Source organism: Carettochelys insculpta, chromosome 3, assembly GCF_033958435.1.
Source record: "Carettochelys insculpta isolate YL-2023 chromosome 3, ASM3395843v1, whole genome shotgun sequence".
Taxonomy (NCBI): domain Eukaryota; kingdom Metazoa; phylum Chordata; order Testudines; family Carettochelyidae; genus Carettochelys; species Carettochelys insculpta.
In genome coordinates, this window is record NC_134139.1 from 28,885,250 (window position 1) to 28,892,768 (window position 7,519).

Below are 7,519 nucleotides of genomic sequence, written 5' to 3' on the forward strand. Positions count from 1 at the left end.
CACAAACAAATTTTCTCACAAGATTACACAGGGAGAGATCTGACTTGGAATAAGTTTGCAAATTTTACATATTTAAACTAGAACTAAACAGGGATCTTGACTGTTTTATTAATTAAAAGGGCAATTTCTTTACCTTTGATATTTGCAGGAATGGGAAACATCCTTTTTAATTTGCTTTATTAACTGGTTGTACTTTTGATAGGTAGCCCCCCTCTCCCTTTTTGCCACTCCACCTTGCTATACAAACTGTCATGAATGAATGAAATGAAAGAGTTAACCCTTAACAGAGAGAACTTGCATCATGAGGTGGTCAGGTAAGCCAATGGGAGGGAGGGAGACTTTTTTTGAACTGATAACAATTGCAGTCTGCCGAATCTTTGTCTGCATGGCTGAGGCAGAGAACATAGAGAGATAATGATCTCCCAAGCAGTTGGAATGAATCCAGTAAATATCCTGACCATCTCAAAATCAGCCATAGATATGTAAGTAGAAGGGAAATGTGTAGTGAGACACAATCAAGTTATGATTATTTTGAAATTTGGTGTGGGCTGACTATCCTTTTCTTAGTTGCTTTAGTTAATGACTTGATTTTTTTCCACCTGCAAGTTTAAACCTGAATCCCAGGGAAGTATTCTCTGTGCTGCAACCGACACAATTTATTTTCTTTTGTTTTGTGAATAAATTATTGTTAAGCAAATGATTTGATCCTTGTGTTCTGAGAAGGGTCTATGTATATGCAAACCTTAGACTGAAAGGCAGCTAGCAAATTACAGTTCTTTATGTCTATGCTGTCTCATGAGGGAGGGTTAAGAGCTTGGGGTACCCCACAGGGAGACATCCTGAATGTGCTTTCCTGGGATAGGGGGGTTTTTTCCACTCAGGTGGTGGTGGTGATTACTACTACCCCAGGGTCAGGAAATCTGTGACCTTGGAAATCTTTTTAAGCAAAATATTTTACAGGCAAGGTATTTTTTAAAGATTTTGCCGGAGCCCACTTTCTGCAGTTGGAGTGTGGATTGGGGATTAGTCCTGACGTAAACAATGGATTCTATTTTTCTACACTATTTGCATCTGCAGACATGGGTCTTACCTACAAAAGCTCATGACCTAATAAATTTGTCAGTGTCTAAGGTGCTACAAGACTGCTTGTTATTTGTGAAGCTACTAAGCTTGTATGTTCAGTTGGGTGGTTCTAGAACACAACCTTCCATATCATCTCCTTTCCATGACTTTCAGCAGTAATGGGTTATATTTGTAACTTATCATTACTTTGCAAGATATTTGCAATAACATTTTCCAGCTAAAATATGAATCATCCCAGCAAAGGAGAAAAATTATTCTTTGCTATAACAAAAAAAAGGGGGGCGTTACGTTCTGATGAATATTTTTAAAGGTTTAATTGCAAAGCTTATGAATTAACATAAGACTTGCCCTTGACTTTGGAGTTTAAGAAAATTTCTGTCAATAAAATATATACTCTAACACGTATCTCACTGTAAAAAAAACCCCACACTTTTTTAATGAAGGTTGACCATAAGAAAAACTTCTCCACCCAAATTAAAATCTCATTGCTTAAGAAGAATCCCTTTGACTACCTCTGAGGTAGTCAGGGATCTAACAAGAGAGATAGCATCATGTTGACTTAAAATGAACTAGCCAAGATTCTGATCTAAGAGCTCAAACTCTTGCAAAAGGGTTATCCTTTGGATGGACAATCTAAGATTATACAAAACAGTTTCTTTAAAAGACACGAAAAGCTGTGAAATTCTAAAAACCATCTTCTAAATTTAGTTGGTGTTCATGTCTGTTGTTTGAGAAATCATAGGCAAAAATAATTGTGTTAAATAAGCATACAAACATCCTCCATGTACATTTTACTGAGTGAGCATGCTATAGGTTGTGTTATCCAAGAATAAAAATGCTAGATCTGGTCACGTTTTTTAAGGCTCTGATCCATGATATTAACATGACACTTCTTAGTGGGTTAGGTGAATAGGCTGGCTAACAAGTCGAGATATGTGGCTAAGCCCCTAGAGAGTGTGGTCAATTGGCTTGCATCCCCCACCTCCTACAGTTGCATGGAAGGAAGCACTGGTAACAGACACATTGCTATGTTATCCCACCTATAAGGAGGGTTGCTGAGTGTATTGTCTCTGTGATATTCTCCCAGTACACTCAGGCCTTGATTCAGGAAAGCACTTCAGCATATGACAAGTACTTTCAAAAACAACAAGAAGTCCTGTTGCACCTTATAGACTAACAGAAATTTGTGTTAGTCAATAAGGTGCCACACGACTTCTTGTTTCTTAAGCATGTGCTCACTCTAAGAAAATATGCATGTGCTTTTCTGCATTGAGACCTCCATCTTTTCTCAGTGGCCTGTATTAGACGAGACAGAATGTAGCCCTTTACCTAAAGACATGAATCTCATTTGATCCTTCACATTACTGTGGATTGCAACAGCAGTTTTATTATGCACAGTAATGCAGTGCAGCAGTATAGGATAGGAAATGAATTTCATATGCACTTGGAACTGCAGCAGCAATTTAGACACAATGATACTGTTGCCTCCTTCTTAAGGTGGCACAGTGGCAGTTCGTGCCTGGTATGCAATGCTGGCCCAATAACACACCGAGAGTGGAAGAAGAATCTTTATTTGGCATGCCAAGTAAGGTGCAGGGGGATCTCTCCTCAAAGCCTGCACACCTTGCAACAAGCAGTGAGCAATACTTATACCTCTCTCCTCCTTTGTTCACCCCTTCCCAACAAACCAGGGGAGAGTTTCTCATAATTCCCTTATCCACTCCCCCAGCTCAAACTGAATTCTTACTAGTCTTATGCCATTCTGCTCTGGTAATTCCCTATTGAGCAGGAGGTCAAGTACCAATAGATTATTAACAAAAAGTAAATTACAGGAAGGTAGAGTTATTCGGTTGTATAGAACATGAACAGGATCTCATTAACAAAACAATACTAAAAATTAAGGAGGATTCACTAACAATGCTAAATTCAATATTGAACCTTATGAGAACATCAATAAGCATTCATTTACAAAACAATGTCTCTATGAGATCAGAATATAATAACGTTTCCCGTGCCAACATTTCCCCCCTTTGAGAACACTCAAGATGTCCCATATTGAGTCTTCTCATATTCCTTACTTAAAACCTGATTCATGGGTAGCATTCCCATTTTGTTATCTCTTAATACATGCATTCTTACTGATTGGTGGAAAAGGCCAACACACCCTTTAAATAATGGCAAACCTACTTGAATACAGCAACAGGCTAAAAGAAAGATTACTATTATTACCACCAAGGAAGATAACATGCTTTTTATCCAATTTAGCCAACCTCCTAGGCCCCAATTCCACCACTGAATACCCTCGGGGTCCTGTTTAATATGAGTAGCCAATTCCCGAAGTTTAGATAGACGGCTTTCAATAGTTTGGCTTTTATCAGTCAAATTAAAACAACAAAGCCCCTCAAACTCAGCACAACCATGATTATGGCGTAAGAGAAGATAATCAATAGCCATCTGATTCTGTAATACTCCCTGACGAACCTCAGCCAACTCTTCTGCTAAAGCCTCAATTAAAGTAGAAGTAAGATTAATTGATTTAGCTAGAGCACAGGCTACTCTGGTTAACTGAACTGCATTATATGTGGCCAGACCAGGGACCCCTACCAGAGAGGCAGCAAGTGCTGCTGCCTCTGTCTTTGATAACAAACTAACAGAGGCGTCACAGGACTCCTTCATGACTTCCAAACCACGTTTAACTCTACTTGGTGCGAAATGGGTGTCTGAGTTTGAGAAAACATTCCCTGGGAGTACCCCTGTTGTTAATCTTCCTATCACACATGGACCTCCTGAACTATTGGCTGGCATATATGTATAAGCTATCAAGCCACATATCAAAAACCACCCCTTTGGCAGGAACATGTGGGTTCTAGCATATGACACCATGCTAGTAGAATTACAACTCAGATCTGTATTATTATGATTAGCTGCCACTTTAGTGGCATTTTCAAATGTAAAACAGTCGGGGGCCCCACTAACATTTGCTAACCTTACCTCCAGGCGACGCTGATTAGAGTAAACATCAGGTTCTGGACTGGGGCCAAAATTATACAGGTGGTTGGCTGTGAGATTAATATTGAGCTAAGAGAACCCACCAGTTATCCTCTACTGGGTGAAGAGAGGCGGGGGCCTCTTGTGGGTCCCCTATATCTAGAAATCCTAACAAACAGTTACATATTAGCAAATAACGCATTTTGCTACAGCATACAGAATTACTTTCGCTTAAACAACAATTTCAGTCCTAAGTCCTCTTCAGCTTCTGGGGTGACACGGCTCACAGTCCACTCCTTTTCCTCAGCTGATTCGATCTTCTTTAATCAAGTGAAATGGACCCACGGTTTGACTCCTTCTAGTTTAGCAGCAGTTTTTGTGGGCAATAAAACGAGGTGGGGTCCTTTCCACTTTTTTTGAAGGGGCTCCTCTTTCCACGTCCGAAGCAACACGCTGTCTCCTGGCTGAATATCGTGAAGGGGTTGGTCCAACGGAATGGGCTGATTGTCACGAACAAACCTGTGGATTGAAGACATAACAGACGACAGCGACAGCAAATATTTCCTTAAAAACCCCTCCCCTATTCCCCATTCTATACCTGTACCAGGCACCCCATTCATTGGCCATGGTCGCCCAAACAAGATTTCGAATGGGCTTAATCCTAACCTCCCTTTGGGTAATATTCGGGTCCTTAAGAGGGCTAAGGGGAGGGCCTCTGGCCACTTAAGCTGAGCTTCCTGGCACAATTTTGACAAATGTCTTTTCAAAGTCTGATTCCCTCTTTCCGCCACTCTGCTGGCCTGCGGTCTATATGGAGTGTGGTATTTCCATGGAATATTGAGTCCATCTGCTACTTTCTCCACACATCGGGCCACAAAATGGGTTCCTCGGTCTGATTCAATCCATTCTGGTACTCCGAACCAGGGTACTATCTCCTTTAAAATTTTAGTGATACCCGTGTTGGCTGTACAATTTTTACATGGAAATGTCTCTATCCATCCTGTAAAACGATCCACAAGTACCAGTAGGTACCGAAACCCACTGGCGCGAGGTAGTTCAGTAAAGTCAATTTGCCACACGAGTCCCGGTCCCGGGGCTGATGGTAGTGGGGAGGGTACCACGGGTCTTCCTGCTCAGGGATTATTTTTCTGACATACCATACAGTCTCTAACCACCTGTCTGGCTTCATTTCTTATTCCATCTCCTATAAAGTACTTCTCTAATAATTGGATCAGGGCCTCCTGACCTGCATGTGTCCCTTGATGAAAACTCATAACCGTCGGCCTTATCAAGGGTCCAGGAAGCAACACTTGTCCTTTTTCACTTACATACCATCCTTCTCGCAGGTTCAGCTGTAACTGCTCAGCTAACTGCTGTTCTTGGGCAGAATATTCTGGCTTCTCATGGGGATCTGGGAGAGTGGGAATCAGAGGCAAAAGAGCAATATCTTCCGTATTCACTACCCGTTTGGCCTCTCGGTCCACCTGGGCATTACCTCTAGTTACATCCCCATCCCCCCTTTGGTGAGCTAATATTCGAAGAGCCACTCCCTTCCTTTCATGCACATACAGCTGAAATGGTTTAGTAATATCTGGTAGACCTAGGGCTGGAGCTTCCATTAAACACAGTTTCAAAGCTTTAAATGCATGTTGAGCCTCTTTTTTAAAAACAGAACAAGTCTCTGTTACTTTCTTTAACACACTCGTACAGAGGCTTAGCCAGTACCCCAAAATCAGGTATCCATAATCTGCAAAATCCTGCCATTCCCAAAAAGGCACGCAGTTGTTTCCTATTGCTGGGCTCGGGGATTCGACAAATCGCTTTTTTTCACTCCTGCCAAGTTCATGCCTTTTTCTTGCTTCCTCCCTGGCTTCTGTTACAACTTGGTTATGCTCCACTTCAGACAACAGGGTTCTCACTAGGACCTGACAGTCATTCCAATCAGGCTTGTGACTGCCTAAACACCCTTTGAACATTGAAATAAAGCAGCTAGGATCCGTGGAAAGCTCCCCGGCTTGGGGTTTAAAAGTTGCCAAATCGATCGGATTAAAGGACACATGGGAATACACCTGCATAGTAGTAGCCTGCCGATCCGCAGCTCCCAGTCTGTCAACCACTGTTTCAGTCACTAATAGATACAGTTCAACTGAGGGGGCTATCCCCAAATCATGGGAAACCCTTTCCCTGTATGGAGGGGGTGTGGGTGTAGAAGCCGAAGGGGGGTCCTGGTGACAGTTTACATTAGGCTTATTTACAGCTGGTTGTACTGTACATGGTAATCCACACATTTCCTGCAAGTCTTGTCTATTTCTAAGATATTCAAAACACTGGCCATACATATGTTCTTCCCATTTACCGGTACATTGTAAGAACAAAAGCAGCTGCAATATGGTGTTATAATTTAGGGATCCCTCTGGTGGCCACCGCTCCTGCCTGTCTAAGTTATACTGTGGCCACTCTACTGTGCACAGTCTCCTTAGCCTAGATTTGATCACGGGGTCCCCACCTATAATTTTCCAATGTTTCAAGACACAACCCAAGGGAGTATTATCCTTGGGGCTACTTTGACCTAGTCCCATCCTTATTGCAACCTATCGCCCCAACTATGTATTGGCCGTCCGGCGTCCCGGAAGTCCCTTTCACAAAAAGGGACTGGGTCTTACCTGTCCAGAGGTCCGGCTCTCACCGCTCCACACTCTGTTTCCTCTCTCTCTTCCACGTGGCTGCGTTGCACCGTTGTGTCGTCCCCAGCAGGGGCTGAGGAACCCAGACGCCGAGTTCCCCGGTAAAATTACCGTTGCGTGCTGGAAGTCCGACGCGGTCTCCCGCTACCCCCACCAAGAGGCGAGCCAGGCAAGGCTTTGATTTAGAATGCCCACCCAGGGACGCCAAAACTGTTGCCTCCTTCTTAAGGTGGCACAGTGGCAGTTCGTGCCCGGTATGCAACACTGGCCCAATAACACACCGAGAGTGGAAGAAGAATCTTTATTTGGCATGCCAAGTAAGGTGCAGGGGGATCTCTCCTCAAAGCCTGCACACCTTGCAACAAGCAGTGAGCAATACTTATACCTCTCTCCTCCTTTGTTCACCCCTTCCCAACAAACCAGGGGAGAGTTTCTCATAATTCCCTTATCCACTCCCCCAGCTCAAACTGAATTCTTACTAGTCTTATGCCATTCTGCTCTGGTAATTCCCTATTGAGCAGGAGGTCAAGTACCAACAGATTATTAACAAAAAGTAAATTACAGGAAGGTAGAGTTATTCGGTTGTATAGAACATGAACAGGATCTCATTAACAAAACAATACTAAAAATTAAGGAGGATTCACTAACAATGCTAAATTCAGTATTGAACCTTATGAGAACATCAATAAGCATTCATTTACAAAACAACGTCTCTATGAGATCAGAATATAATAACGTTTCCTGTGCCAACAATACTAGAGCTA

At 42.5% G+C, this 7,519-nt stretch overlaps 1 long non-coding RNA gene across 1 annotated transcript; it reads right to left on the bottom strand.

The window, feature by feature from the left end:
* Window positions 1–2,638: 2,638 nt before the first annotated feature.
* On the bottom strand, window positions 2,639–6,935 carry LOC142010232 (uncharacterized). The gene is made up of 2 exons (XR_012644738.1): window positions 6,735–6,935; window positions 2,639–5,482 (listed from the first exon to the last, which is right to left on the bottom strand). It is a non-coding gene; the product is annotated as an uncharacterized LOC142010232 (long non-coding RNA).
* Between the last annotated feature and the right edge of the window lie 584 nt (window positions 6,936–7,519).